Raw genomic sequence first — 16,422 nt, 5'->3', positions numbered from 1 at the left:
AACTGAAACTCAGAGGGGTTAAATTAACTTGTCCAAGGTCACGTGGCTCTAGTAAGTGTTGGAATCTGGATTCCAAACTAGCAGTGTTTAATTCCAAAGCCGCATGTTCTAGGCACTAGTTATATGACTACTTGGAAAATGTCTAAAAGAGGATGGGGGTTAAAATATGGAGAGGAAAATGTAAACTATGTGCACCCAAAGAACAGTACAACAAATTCGTACCTGGAGAAAAGAATAAGATTCAGTATGGGGAGGAATATAGCTAGGTGTCTGAAAACACTTCAGTGTTAATGCAGAAGTGGTGAGCAGACACGTTTTATGTGGCTCCACTGGGCAGAGCTAGCTAGGGAATCAGGAATATCTTTAAGTCTGATCTAACGGTGAACTTCTAAGTACATAGTTGGCTGACAGTTCAAGGGCCAGCTTTGGTAGGAGGTGTTCTATAATGCTATAAAGGGGATTCCTGCAAGTCAGGCATCGAAAAGATGTGAGCACTCACAACTAGGTAAGTTCTGAATTCCTTCACAGCTCTCAGTTTTGATTGCAGGACTCCAGTAATACAACCTTGATTCACTGAGAAAGTCATGACCTGCTGGAGTGACAACCTGGGCCAAATGGTGCATCCATTTGCAGTAAAGAGCCACACCGCCATCTGGTTATCATAACAATTATCATTAAAACAAAATTTTTTTATTCATTGGTTTTGAGTGTTTAGAAGAAAATCCATTAATATCCATCAGTTGTTATAAGTTTTCTTAACTGGTTGGCATTTTTTTCTCCAGTGCATTTTCTCTGCAACCTCTCCTCCTGAAAAAGGCCTACTTTGTTTCTATTTTTGTATTTCTATAAGTAACAAATCTTACATTAACATTCCCATACAGTTGTCTTATAATTTCTTTGCAATAATTTCCTATGAAAGGAGATGCTGGGTCAAAAGGTATTGTTTAATTTTAAAGCTTTTGATATGCATTTCCAAATGTCCATCCCAGAAATATTGTGTCAACATACCATCTCCCATTTTTTATATGGATATCTTACTCACCAAATCTACATAAAATCTTTAAGCTACTTCTTTGCCTATTTGAGTTTACTTGTATATGGGTAGAATATCTTCTGTGAGTTTGCTTTTGAATACTAGTTGTGCTGAACATTCAAATATACAATTTGTAAATTTTCTGTTTTTCCTTTCTGTTTTTTTTCCTGTGCCAAACAACCATTTTAATTGATTTTAGTTTTTTTTTTTCCTACATGAAGAATATTATGTTTACTAGGGTCCCTCCTTCACCAAATCCCCCCCACAAACCCCATTACAGTACTGTCCATCAGTGTAGTAAGATGCTATAGAATCACTACTTGTCTTCTCTGGTTGCACAGCCCTCCCCATGCCCCCCCCCACACACATTATACATGCTAATCGTAATGTCCCCTTTCTTTTTCCCCACGCTTATCCCTCCCTTCCCCCCCTTTCTCCCCAGTCCCTTTCCCTTTGGTAACTGTTAGTCCATTCTTAGGTTCTATGATTCCAATTGCTGCTCTTTTGTTCCTTCAGTCTTTCTTTGTTCCTATAGTCTTTGGGTTTGAGGTAAGTCTCTTGTAAGCAGCATAGAGATGGGTCCTGCTTTTTTATCCATTCTATTATTCTGTGTCTTTTGATTGGTGCATTCAGTCCATTTATATTTGAAAATATGTACTTATTGAAAGATATGTACTTATGTACTTATTAAGTACTTATGTACTTATTATTGAAAGATATGTACTTATTACCATTGCAGCCTTTAGATTCATGGTTGCCAAAGGTTCAAGGTTAGCTTCTTTAGTATCTTACTGTCTAATTTAACTCACTTATTGAGCTATTTTAAACACTGTCTGGTCATTCTTTATTTTTCTCCCTTCTTATTCCTCCTCCATTCTTTATATGTTGGTTGTTTTATTCTGTGCTCTTTTGTGCTTCCTTTAACTGCTTTTGTGGGTAGTTGATGTTATTTTTTGCCTTTAGTTAGTATTTGGTTGGTCTGCTTTCTTTGCTGTGATTTTATTTTCTCTGGTAACATCTTTTTAGTCTTAGAAGTGCTCCCATCTAGAGCAGTCCCTCTAAAATACCCTGTAGAGGTGGTTTGTGGGAGGCAAATTCCCTCAACTTTTGATTGTCTGGGAATTGTTTGATCCCTCCTTCATATTTAAATGATAGTCATGCTCTATACAGTATCCTTGGTTCAAGGCCCTTCTGTTTCATTGCATTAAATATATCATGCCATTCTCTTCTGGCCTGTAAGGTTTCTGTTGATAAGGTTTCTGTAAGGTCTGATGATAGTCTGATGGGTTTTCCTTTGTAGGTGACCTTTTTCCTCTCTCTAGCTGCCTTTAAAACTCTGTCCTTGTCCTTGATCTTTGCCATTTTAATTATTATGTGTCTTGGTGTTGTCCTCCTTGGGTCCTTTCTGTTGGGAGTTCTGTACACTTCCATGGTCTGATCGATTATTTCCTTCCCCAGTTTGGGGAAGTTTTCAGCAATTATTTCTTCAAATACTCTTTCTATTCCTTTTTCTCTCTCTTCTTCTTCTGGTATCTCTATAATGCAGATATTGTTCCTTTTGGATTGGTCACAGAGTTCTCTTCATATTGTTTCATTCCTGGAAATCCTTTTATCTCTCTCTGTGTCAGCTTCTATGCGTTCCTGTTCTCTGGTTTCTATTCCATCAATGGCCTCTTGCATCTTATCCATTCAGTTTATAAATCCTTCCAGACATTGTTTCATTTCTGTAATCTCCCTCCGGACTTCTATAATTTCCCTCTGGACATCATCCCTTAGCTCTTGCATATTTCTCTGCAGCTCCATCAGCATGGTTATGAGCTTTATTTTTAATTCTTTTTCAGGAAGACTGGTTAGGTCTATCTCCTTCTCAGGGTTTGCCTCTGTGATCTTGTTCTGTATCAATTTCGTCTGCCTTTTCATGGCGATAGATATATTTGTGGGGAGCTGGCACGTGTGCTGGGTAAGAGAAAGTCCCTTCTTGCCAGTTTATGGCCTTCCTTTCCTGGGAGAATAGTGGCCTCTAGCGGGTTGTGCTGGGCAGGTGTGTGCAGACGGGGCTTCTGATCTTGCCCAGCTGCTATGGAGTTTATTTAGCTCTGCAGTTGCTGTGGGCATGGCCTGCCTCAGGCTGCTTCTCCAATATGGCGGAGCCATGGAGGAGGGAGAACAGGCAGGAAGCTGTTTATCATGGTGGGGGGCCCTCTGAGCTGCGCTGCAGGGGTTCACGTGTCCAGAGTTCCCCATGATTCGCAGCTGCTGGGCTGAGTGTCCCAGGGCACTTCTGTCCAGCTGTGGGGTCCCTGTCCCTTTAAGACTTTCAAAAAGCACTCGCTTTTCTTTGTCCCGGGTGCACTGGTTGCAGGGACCCATTCACAGGTCTTACTGTCCTGTTTCCCTAGTACCCAGCACCCCATGCACAGTGTGTCTGCACTCTGGTGCAGATGGCTAGAGCTGGGTGTTTAGCAGTCCTGGGCTCCCTCTCCCTCCCTGCTCTGACTCCTCTCCTCCCACCAGAAGCTGGGGTGAGAGGCGCTCGGGTCCCGCTGGGCCACGGCTTGTATCTTACCCCCTTCGTGAAGCGCTGGGTTCTCGCAGGTTTGGATGTGGTCTGGCTGTTTTCCTGTGTCTTCTGATCTCTCTTTTAGGATTAGTTGTATTGTATTTTCAAAAATACATATGGTTTTGGGAGGAGATTTCCACTGCTCTACTCACGCCGCCATCTTGGTTCTCTCGGTATTTTATTCTTTTTATGCTATTGTGAATGGAATTGTCTTCCTGATTTCTCTTTCTATTGGTTCATTGTTAGTGTATAGGAAAGCCACAGATTTCTGTGTGTTAATTTTGTATCCTGCAACTTTGCTGAATTCTGATATTAGTTCTAGTAGTTTTGGAGGGGAGTCTTTAGGGTTTTTTTTAAGTACAATATCATGTCATCTGCAAATAGTGACAATTTAACTTCTTCTTTACCAGTGTCTTGTTTTTTTAAATCTGATCTGACAATCTCTGACATTTAATTGGGTCCTTTGGGCCATTTATATTTAATATTACTATTTATATATTCATGTTTAACATCTTTTTATTTGTGTTCTACTTGCCCATCTGCTGTTTGCATTCTTTCCTATTATAGTTTATTTTTAATTAATTACATTTTATGGTTTTGTTTTATATGCTGATGGATTGTTAGCTAAACATTTATAATATACATCTTTAACATACCACAGACCACCTTTGAGTAATATTATACTTCATGGCAATTAGCTTCTGAAAAGATATAAATATTACGATGAAAAAGTGTTACATTTGTCTCTATGTTTGTCATTATCTGTGCTTTTCATTCCTTGTATAAATACAGGTTTCCATCTGCTATAATTTTCTTGTGATTGTAGGACTTCCTTTAACATTTACAATGCAGCTTTGTCGGTAATGAATTCTTTCACCTTTTGTCAGTCTGAGTAGTATTTTATCTTTGCTTTTGAAGTTTATTTCTGATGGGTAACTTATAAATTAATAATTAAAACATTTTTTATACTTTAAATAAGTTACTCTCTCCTGGCTTGCAATTTTTTCTACTGAAAAGCCTGCTATAGTTCTTATTCTTATCACAGAATAAAAATAATGCATCTTTGTTCTTGTTATCACTGAATTTTAGCATAATTCTGATTATGGTGTGATTTTGTGTATTTTTCTTCATGATTCATTCTTATGTTTTGGGTTCACTGGGCTTCTTAGATCTGTGAATTTGTATTATTCATGAAATTTGGGGAATTTTTAGCCAGCATTAAAAAAAATTAGCACTATATCAATACAATGCACAACAGTTAATCTATATCAGAATCAAAGATGGATGGGTTATTTTCATGAATATAATGCATTTAATTTGTATACATAAGTTGTATCACTTAGGCTGATGCCTCAATAGCTGATTTGTTACTATGAACTGCAAATCATTCCCAACATTAGTGGTCAAAGGGAAAAACAGTGGCAGCAACCAAAGAGGCAGACAATGTATGCTGTATTAATTTGATATTAAAAAGGATGTTGTTTCAGACCTATTTTTTAGACTGCTGCATTGGTTTTAGAGTTTTCTTCTAAACTTCTGCACCCAATATAGAAAATTGGGAGTTTCTGTATCATGGAATGGGGTTTCCTAGGACACATGACTTTCATTACTAAACCATGGCTAGTCCTAGACAAACAGGAAAGATTTATTACTCTAGAGCCAACATGATAGAAACTCACTGTATTAAAATATCTATAAATTAGTTAAAAATAATCATATTACAGAGATTGATGAAGAGTAAGAAGATAAGGCTACTGATTTTTGAACCACAATCAACTGTGATGAAGACATTTCTATTAAAGACCATGGAATTCCAGAAGACATGGAACTCCATGGAGAAGGGAGAGGAAGAAAAAACATGGCACACAAATATGAATTAATTACTAGATCTCTGCTATTACAATTAGCAAAGAAAGTGGAGTATATTACAGTGGTCTGGAACTCAATCTGCAATATCTCCAAAGTATGCTTCTACTGTAATTGTGATTTGTAATGCCACCTTTTACATTCTACAGAATTTTGAAGACAAATGCATGAAAAAATTATACATCTATGTTAATAGTATGCAATACACAAAGTTTAAAGTTTAATAACAAGTGAGGGGGTAGAAATCTAAAGAAGTAGATTTGTATATGATTGGAGTTAAATTGGCATCAATTCAGTGTAGACTTTTTTAACTTTAGGACATTGTATGTAATTTCCATGGTAACAACAGAGTATTTATAAAATACATACAAAAGGAAATAAGAAGGGAATAAACATGTGTCAGTATAAAAACTAAACACACCAGAGAGGTAGTAATGGAGGAAATGAGGGACAAAAAAAACCCTACAAAACATAGGGAAAATAAAATGACAGAATTAAGTCCCACTTTATCAGTAATTACTTTAATGTAAATGGATTAAGCTTCCCAATCTAAAGGTAGAAATTGGCAGAATAGATTTAAAAAATGATCCAACCACATGCTGCCTATAAAGAAACTATGGTGTCCTTGTCTAAGTACAAATGAATGTAATGTGTAAAGTGAAAGGATGGGGAAAAGATATTTGAAGAAAATAGTAACTAAAATAGAGCAGGGGTGTCTACTAATATCAGACAAAATAGACTTTATCAAAAACTGTTACCCAGAGACAAACAAAGACATATTTTGATAAAAGGGCCAATTCACCAAGAAGATATAACAATTATAAACATATATGCACCAAGCATCATATTTCCAAACTATATGAAGCAAATACTGTTACGGTTGAAGAGAGAAGTAAACAGATCTACAGATCTACAATAATAGTAGGAGATTTATATGCTGCTCTATCAATGTATAAGACAATCAGATAGAATATCAATAAGGAAATAGATAATTTTAACAACAGTATAGACTAGATGAAACTGACACATAGAACACTTCACCCAACAGCAGCATATGTGTTTTTATCAGGCGCACACGAACATTCTTCTTGATAGACCATGTGTTAGACCACAAAACAATTGTTAATAAATTTTGTCTGAATTTATAAAAACTATCTTTCCAATCCCAATGGAATAAAACTAAAAAGCAACAGAAGGAAAACACACTTTTAAATAACCAATAGGTCAAATAAGAAATTGGAAGGGAAATTTAAAAACACCTTGATATAAATGAAAATAAAACACAACATGCTAAAACTTATGGGATACAGTAAAAGCAGTGCTAAAAAGACAATTTATGACTGTAAGCCCTTACATTGAAAAAGATAATTTCAGTTCAACAACTTAACTCTACACTTTGATGAGCTAGAAAACTAAGAATAACCTAAACCCAAAGCTAGCAGAAAAAAGGAAATAATAAAGATGAAAAGAGAATAGTATAATTCACTTGGGAAGGTTGCCCAAAAAGTACAGTATAGGAACTCAATATAGTTTTCTTTTCTATTAGAAATTCAACAGTATGACTCAGTCTTAAAATACTTCTCCAGGAAATGAGATAAAATTATCAACAAACTAACATGAAACAGAAATAGTTGTTTCCTTCTGGTTGAGCCTGGAGTTGAGGATCATACAGTCTTTTTGAGTTCAGTTATTAGACTCAGGAGAATAGGCCTTTCCCATCTGCTTTGTTATTTCAGAGTGTGGCTTTAAGTTATGTCCTTAGCATCTCTCCAGCTTGCCTCTGGATCTGAGTACCAACCTGCAGCTTTACACACCAGATACACAACAGTTCTCACCACTGTTCTTGATGAGAACATTAGGAGGGAACACTTAAATAAGAAGTGTTTTTATTCTAGTTTGGTATTTTGAATGTGATAAACCAAATGGAAGGACTGTCCATTTCCTGTATAACTTAGGTAGAAAACAATAATCCTGTGAATAATCTCATCAAAATTAATGATTACCCTTAGGAATCAAAAGTAGCAGGAAAAGACAAGAACAAGAAATTTTAAAGAGCTGAGAGCACTGAAAATATTAAAGAAGATAATAATGAGAAGCTGAGCCTAAGAATTTATAGTAATTTCAGAAGCATGCTAAAAACTGGTTGAATGGCACAGTTCTGATTAAAGGTCGTTACACTACAACAGAGGTCAAACTGTCAAAGCATATCTACAGAAAGTATATACCTTACTTAACAGGAAATTTTACTAATAATGAGGTATACAAGCATACAGCAAGCACAAAGACAGCATAATCTATCCCTGGCAGGGTCCAAACAATCATACGTACCTCAAAAAATCGATTTTTACACTGAGATGTATTTTGGTTTCAAAGTAAGAGATGAGTCTTCACTACATTGTACATATATGCTGTACGTTAGCCCTAAGAAGTTAAGTTTGGAGCTTCTTAGTTTGCACATTCTATCTATCAAATGGAGAGTGAATCTACATGATTAACTTCTGTTTTCTAAGTTGTGCCCCATAACACATAAATTCCAGATTTGTTTACAATAAGCGATATAAAAATTCTGCCTAAGATACTGTTAAATGACAACTTATTTCATTGTATTCCTACTTATAAATTCTATCAGTGTTTAAAGGAGGAGAGTTACAGAGCTTTTGTTAATTCTCTTCTTTTGACAGGGATCTACTTGAAATCCAGTACTGAGCATGACAGGGGATTGAATTAGCATATTTCAGATCATCATCCCCTCCCCAGAAACCTTATTGTGCATTGTGGAATTTGGCTTTTCTTAGGTCACCTAGTTGAAGACAATTCTGAGCATGAGTAAAATGGACATTGGAAAATGAAATTTTCCAGTGAAAATGTTTCTGACCCTCACCTTTCTTAACCACCCTTTGGGCTTATAATTCTTCACAGTCTAGGACTTTTTAAAATACATTTTCCATTACATTTCTGATTCACACTAAGGACCAATAATAAGGCATTCAGTGCAAAGCAGGGAGCAAGGCTAACGGAAGCAGGGATGAAAGATGGAATGAACATACTCACACTAAATTAGATATAGCATAGAAATGACACTACTGACCAGTTTGCATCTATGAGGTTCAAGCATGTTTCAATATATGCAATATGTCAGATTTCAATGAGGCAGAAAATTATGAACAATGGAGTAAATTAGAGGAAGGATTCAGAGGTATACAGATGTTATAATGGCCCTTGATATTCAAATTTCCAAAACTACATATAGTTTTTTATTTGTTTTTTTTTGTATCATTAATCTACAATTACATGAAGGACATTATGTGTACTAGGCTTCCCCCTTCACCAAGTCCCCCCTACATACCCCTTCACAGTCATTGTCCATCAACATAGTAAGATGCTGTAAAATCACTACTTGTCTTCTCTGTGTTGCACAGCCCTCCCTGTGCCCCCCACACACTGTACATGCTAATCATAATGCCCCCTTTCTTTTTTCCCACCCTTATCCCTCCCTTCCCACCCATCCTTCCCAGTCCCTTTCCCTTTGGTAACTGTTAGTCCATTCTTGGGTTCTGTGATTCTGCTGCTGTTTTGCTCCTTCAGTTTTCCTTTGTTCTTATACTCTACATATGAGTGAAATCATTTGGTGCTTGTCTTTCTCTGCCTGGCTTATTTCACTGAGCATAATCCCCTCTGGCTCCATCCATGTTGTTGCAAATGGTAGGATTTGTTTTCTTCTTATGGCTGAGTAATATTCCATTGCATATATGTACCACATCATCTTTATCCATTCATCCATTGATGGACATTTAGGTTGTTTCCATTTCTTGGCTATTGTAAATAGTGCAGGGATAAACATAGGGGTGCATCTATCTTTTTCAAACTGGAGTGCTGCATTCTTAAGGTAAATTCCTAGAAGTGGAATTCCTGGGTCAAATGGTATTTCTATTTTGAGCATTTTGAGGAACCTCCATACTGCTTTCCACAATGGTTGAACTAACTGACATTCCCACCATCAGTGTAGGAGGGTTCTGCTTTCTCCACAACCTCGCCAACATTTGTTGTTTTTTGTCTTTTGGATGGTAGCCATCCTTACTGGTGTGAGGTGGTATCTCATTGTGGTTTTAATTTGCACTTCTCTGATGACAAGCGTACATACAATTTTATATACTATCTTCTCAAAAGAACAGAAAACAAAAGCTCAATCATACACAAACACTGTATATATTATAAAGCTGGTGCTTAATATCAGTCTAAAAGAGGAGTATTCAACAATTAGTCTTGAAATTACTGGGTAGACCTAGGGAAAAAATTAATTTTCACTCATATACTGTAGAATCATTTCAGATTTAAGTGTTAAGATTAAAATTTACTAAAGAAAAATTAAGAGAATTATTTTAAAATCTTTGAGAAAGGCATGTAAAAATATGACAAAAAGTGTACCATAGAGATATAATAAATTAACAAATTAAAAAAATTCAGTATCTACATCAGCAATGTGAAAAAATGACTCATAAAACAATAAATGGTAATTCACACCAAAAGAAAGTTATATTTCCTTACCATCATGCATATTGATAAAAAGATGAACATTCTATATAGAACTAACCTGTTTCACCCACAATTTTTAGACTTTTTAAATGGCACTGCTGTCATTCCAATTAGATTGGGCCAAAAATAATGAAGAAATTGTGAGCCTTCTATTTCGTTTATCCTTATTTCAGGAAATCCTATTTACTCAACATTCAGAATCTGAATAGTGTATGTGCACACTAGCCACAGTGTCTGTGTGGTGGGAAAGATAGAGTCAAAACTCTTAGTGCTCATTGGATCCAGTATAACTAGAAAGAGTATCACTTGATATTTCCAGAAAACAACTCCAGATTATCATTTTCAAGCTTTTTTTCCATTAGCTAGAACTTAAAAAACATTTGTGGATTTTAAATCCAAGTTTATACAACTCCAAACATTTGGTTGGACTGGAGTGAACCTAGTAATTATAATAAACACTAACTTTTGAGAACTGTATGTCTAAATGATCATCTCAACTTCATAGTAAATAGAAAATAAAAATTACTCTACGTTATCATTAATTTGGTTCTTGTTTATGAGCTAGATATTTTATCATAGAATCCATGACACTTGGCTTAATTTTCCATGGAAATCTAACTTATGCATCAAATGTCATGTGATACTGTTTAACTTTTGAATTTAAAATCTAAGGGGATTCAGCTCTAGAAAAAAGGATATTTGGGATAAAGAGAATAATTAAATTAGGTGAATCATCTATATGTATACATACTATGCATAATAAGTCAGTTTTTAGCATTTTAGAGAAAGGCATTTAAAATTTTTATCCAACATAAATACTTTAAAAATAATATGAAGCAACACATACCCAGAAAATTAACTCAAATGTAGAAGAGAGTTAAGATCATTTATATTTCTATTTAAATTTTCCTTGCCAGTCTTTAAACTCAAGCCACATGGCTACTGTAGTTTTTGAGAGTTTGATGTTTTTTCAAAACATTCAGTGCAGTGTCTTAATTATGGCAATGAAAACACAAGATCTGAACTTCTCTCTACAGATTCTGTCACCTGAATTACACCAAACAAATCCTCTCATAACCCCTCTCCCTGGGATATGGCTGCCAATAACAACAAGAGCAACCATGTGCAGGCCAGCAACAGCAGGTCTGATTCATGGAGCTTTCTGGTTAGTAAGGCGGGTAGGTATCATGAACACAAAGAAGTCATCATATATATTAACCTGTCATAATTACTGTAGGAATTAGTCTTTACACAGTTGCTGCTAGTTTATCATAGAAACAACCTTATTCCTCCCAATTTCAACCAGTGCTCACTAACTCATACATTATTATCTCTAAGCTCCCAGGCCAACTTTTCCTCCAACAACCATATTTTCAGGATTAAGCAATCCTAGGGCATGATCTCTGTCACAACATATATATCATGTATCACTTAATAAGCTAAAGAGTCACAGCTACCTATCTCCATTTTCCCATGCACAAAATAAAAAAAGTTTTATTCAATTCATTCAGCAAATATTTATTGAACACCTACTCTGTGACAGACACTGTTCTAAGCTTTTGGGAGATGTCCAGGAACTGCAGTGAGGCCAGAGTAGCTGGAGTACTGGGATCCAAACCAGGGCAGCGGTACTCCTGTTACTTTTCCTTGAAATAATACAAACCACCCTTAGGGATCCTTCAAGTACGGCTAAGATACAACCACCATGCACTCTGGGTGCAATGTTAAATATTAGAATTTTTTTTGAAGGTATGTAATTTTATAAAATGTATCAACATGTAAACTGAAAGAATACTAAACCAAGCCATATATGGCCTATAAGTGAAAATTTTAATCATAAAATACAGATAATTGAATAAACAGGAGTGTGTGCAACATGTGGTACTATCTTAAGTTCCAGTGCAAAAAGAAAATATGGGACCCTTGTTCAAGAATTGAAAAGAAAGGACTTCTACAAATAGTATAATATGAAGATTTTACCTTTAAAAATATTTACTTAAGAAATATAATAGAAGGAATGAATAGTGATACATAAGTTTTAAAATTGTAAAAAATATTTTGATGTCATAATTTATATAAAATAATGAATAAAATACTATATTATTATAATATCTTGATTGAGCATAGACTTTTTTGGTTTGCCTTTCTGCAAGTTTATTATGTCTTCAAATTTTATACTTTTAGCAACTTTATTTTCAAATTGATATAATGAAAGCAAAATGGAGTTGCTCTTGACAAATTCAAGATTGCAAATAATTTTTGATAATATTTAACTTTGAGAAGAATACTGCTGATGAAACTGTTATGGTCTGTTAAGATCATTTCATAGTCTGTGACAAAATTGGGATATATCTCTGATAAAATATTTTGAAGTATAAATTACAGTACATGTAAAGTTGATCAGTCTCACATAATACTTTTTCTAAAAAGATTTAATTCTTCTTACAAATGAGTGTCCTGTCTGAATTTAACTTTAAAGCTTATGCAGTGGTGATTATACAGTGGTAATTTAATATTTCCTATAACATTTTCTGTAACTTGTGGAAGTCATACAAGAAATCAAAAGTGCCTTCATGATATAATGCAAAACACTATATCTTCAATTAAAAGAAAAAATTAAATTTCAAATTGTCTTGTTAACTGGTTTAAGCAAATTTTCATATAGTGTTTTTTTCTGTTGAATTGAGTGATGTTTAATTTCTATTTCTAAGCACTGTGGGTATTTGCTTTTCAATGGCCCAGAAATTTTCAGAGACTGAACTCCTTGAAAAATGCTAATAACTTCCTGATCTACTTTATTGCATTGTCCATGTGTATACTGTAATTTTGTAACTTACTGACAAAGTTTACTGGCTGGACACCTGCAATACCTGTTCTAGTTCTCGGGTCAGAGTGTTAATAGTTGAAGACACTGTGTGCAGGGTCCAGGGCTGGTCAGCAAACCAGCCTCCCACCCAGGTTCCTGTGCTGTCCTACCAGAGGCCCTCTTCTCTTCTGGGGCTGTGCCTACTGTTGTTCCTGTTGCTTGAGGCCTCCCACCTTAGCACCACTGTACACATATAGACACACTGCCTTGCACACTAGATTCAATCAGCAACAAACATTTATACTGCTCATGGGTCTGTGGCTTAGTCGGGTTCACCTGGACAATTCTCTACATGGTATAAGTGGTGACTGCAGTCATCTGAAGGTTCGACTGGTTTGGAATGTCCAGGATGATGGCAGTTGGTCTTTGCTGTAGGCTGGGATCTCTTGTGGAGCTATATTTCAAGCATGTTGGTTCTTTTCCATGTGGCCTTTCCAAGTGAGTCACTTAGGTTTCCTTAAAAGTACTGTAGTTTCAGGATAATCATATCTCTTCTTTGTGGTGGGTAGATAGATCTTGGAGTACAAAATTGGAAGCTGTCAGGCCTTTTAAAAACTTAAATTAGGACAGGAAGTAGCACAAACTTCTTCTGCAGCATTCTATTGTTTAAACAAGTCACAAGGCCAGCTTAAATTCAAGAGTAGGGGACTAAGTGAGAGGAATACCAAAAGGAGTTGTTCATTAGTGGCCATCAATGTAAGAGATTATCACAGCCTTCCATTCTTTCTCTTTCCAAACGAGAATTGTCGCTGTGGTTATCCTATCTTTGTTCTTTCATTGACCGTTAGGCAGAATGTGATTTTTTGGTTCACAGTTCTCTAAATTAAGAGAAGGCACATCTGAAACTTATATAGAAAGTATCATGAGATCCTGGACTTTGATCCTTAGGCCAAAATGATTGAAATTTTGGTTGCTCCTTTTTTTGGAAGGGGGGTGTAGGGAGGATATTTTGCATGCTAAGTTAAAGGAGGTAAATATTTGGGATCCAGCCATAGATCTCAGGCACAGGGCTGGAATCTATCCAGTCCTGACTACATGGGGCTACAGTACAAAATGTTACATTGTTCAGATTTAGTGATGGATCACTCTAGCCCTGAAAAACCACCAACCTTCTGCTTTGGCCAGCTGGACCTTCCTGCAAAACGTTACCTTGCCATCTTTTACCTATGCTGATATTTCCTCCCACTGTTAATTTTGCTATCATTGTATTTCCCTCTATTCATCCTTCTCAATTAAGTTAATCTCTCCCTTGTATAAAACCATTTGCTTCCCAAGTTTTCCTTTCATGTATATTTCCTTCTCTTTAGTTCTTGTACCTCTTCTTCCTAAAACCCTATATTTACCTCTCTTTGACACATACTAGACTCCTTCCTAACGTCTGTATCTCCTCCTCATTACTAGTCAACACTGTCAAATCTTCTCACATTTTTGTCTCCTTCTCTTAAGGAGATTATCCCATCTCTCCATCGTGTCCAGGGCACACCCTGGGGGACCAAGCTGAGGGCTCTGGCTTATAGACTGGCCAAATAGCAGGCAAGTCACAATATCTGCCAGCCTATTTTTCTCCAATTACAAACTTAGGCCTCCTCATAGATCTCTCCTGATATGTCCAAATTCCTATTCTGTATGTTGGCTATGTCTAATCCTGTATATAGACTCCAGAAAGGATACCACTGTTGTAAATATAATTTCCATGATGGTTTGTTGGAGGAAGCAGGTTAGTGCAATGGGAAAGCCAATGTTGAGCACAGAAAAGAGGAAACAGGGTCAAGGAGATGAGAAAAATGTAGATTAGAGACCTATTATTGCTTTTGACTATGGGAGTGTCCTGATGCTTCACAAAAATACCAGGAACCAGAGCAGAAGGGGGTAAAAGGAATAAAGCTTCACAGAGCATCTCTTTTTGTCTCTGGTCTTCTTTGTGTGAAGTTCACAGGTGGCAGACAGGTGGAAAGCTGCAGGAATCCTTGACTATTGTTCTCTGCCTATCCTATGGCCCAGCTCTGTGTTCTCTGCTGTTCTGAGGCCCTATCTCCATTCCTATATGAGTCCCACTTGTGCACAATGCAGCATTGAGGCTACTCCCTGTGTGTGCAAGAGCAGCATCAGACTTTGCATCCTGGCAGGCAGAGGAAGTCTTTCCCAGCTGCCCTGGCTCTTCATCAGTCCAACCTTGGAGGTGTCTGCAGGAGCCAGCTCCAAGAGCTCCATCCTCCCTGTGGGTGTCCAAGCTCGGTGCTTCATGTCTAGTCAAGGAAGAGCCACACATCAGCCCACCCATTCCAATATCCCTGAAGCTCCACCATTGCTTCAGGCCAAGAAGAGGGTGGCCCACACACACTGAGATCAACACAGACCCCTAAGCAGATCACAAAGGTGGTGGCTGAAGCACACTGCTAGCACAGACAGAAAGATGCCTTGACCACTGCATGCCAACAGTTGAAGCTCCTGCAAAGCAGAAGCAGGCATTACAGAGTAAAGTTTTGAGCTTCTGAACACCATAGAACACCTTCTTCATAAAGCTATTACTCTATATACCAGTAATCATAGCAGAGCCATCTAATACAAAGGAAGAAACACAGAAACCATGACAAAATGAGGAGGCAGAGGAGTATGTTCCAAAAAAAACCTGCAGGACAGGACATCAGAAAGAGGGATAAATGAAATGGAAATCACCAATCTTCTTGATAAAGATTTCAAAATAAAAGCCATAAACATGCTCACAGATTTACAGAAAAATATTCAAGATTTCATGGAGGACTTCAACAGAGATAGAAGACCTGAGAAAGAGCCACACAAAGCTGAAGAATACAGTATCTGCAATGAAACATACAATGGAGAGTAGATTATTGCAGGTAGAGGAAACTATGAATGAGATGGAAATTAGACAATAGGAACACAATGAAGCTGAGGAACAGAGAAAAAAGGATCTCTAGGAATGAAGGATTGATAGGAGAGTTTTGTGACCAATACAAATGAAACAATGTTTGAATAATAGGGCTAAAAGAAGAAGAGAGAGACAAAGTAATATAAAGACTCTGTGAGGAAATAATTATTGAAAACTTCCCCAATCTGGGAAAGGAAATAGACTTAGGTCATGGGAGAGAGATTCTCAAGCACAGAGAGCCCCTAACAAAAGGAACTCCAAGAAAACAACAAGACATATAATAATTAAAATGGCAAAGATCAAGGATAAGGAGAAGCCAGAAAGAGAAAAAAGATTACTTATAAGGGAAACCCCATCAGGCTATCAGCAGAATTCTCAGCAGAAACTTTACCAGCAAGAAGGGAGTGGCATGATATATTAATGCACTGAAACAGAAGGACCATTCTTTAACGAAGAATCCTCTGCCTGGCAAGATTATCAATCATATTTGAAGCAGGTATTGCACAATTTCCAGAAAAACAAAAGTTGAAGGAATGCATCACCACTAAGCCAGGATTACAGGATATGTTAAAGAGACTGTTATAGATGGAAATATCCTTAAGGCTAAATAGCTCTCACCAGTGAAAATAAACCCACAGTAAATGTAGTAGACCAATTAGTTACCAAGAAAATATGAA

The 16,422-nt window shown here is 36.7% G+C and overlaps 2 protein-coding genes across 8 annotated transcripts in view; one reads left to right on the top strand and one right to left on the bottom strand.

Annotated features, from left to right (window-relative positions):
* The window catches only part of ZNF300 (zinc finger protein 300), a 141,682-nt gene that overhangs the window by 34,370 nt on the left and 90,890 nt on the right, over positions 1-16,422 (bottom strand). Inside the window, exon 3 of one of the 6 annotated variants that reach the window (XM_073230503.1) lies at positions 8,975-13,373. The exons of the other annotated variants lie outside the window; for them this stretch is intronic. The gene's annotated coding sequence lies outside the window, so the exon portion shown is untranslated. Of the gene's footprint in view, positions 1-8,974; positions 13,374-16,422 lie in introns of those variants that run through there. 6 annotated transcript variants of the gene reach the window in all.
* Positions 1-16,422, top strand: part of SMIM3 (small integral membrane protein 3) — a 102,856-nt gene that overhangs the window by 30,565 nt on the left and 55,869 nt on the right. The gene's annotated exons all lie outside the window — the stretch shown is intronic.

This window comes from Manis javanica, chromosome 1 (genome assembly GCF_040802235.1).
Source record: "Manis javanica isolate MJ-LG chromosome 1, MJ_LKY, whole genome shotgun sequence".
Classification (NCBI taxonomy): domain Eukaryota; kingdom Metazoa; phylum Chordata; class Mammalia; order Pholidota; family Manidae; genus Manis; species Manis javanica.
The sequence above is the reverse complement of the archived record's forward strand: the minus strand, read 5'-3'. Positions and strand labels throughout refer to the sequence as shown.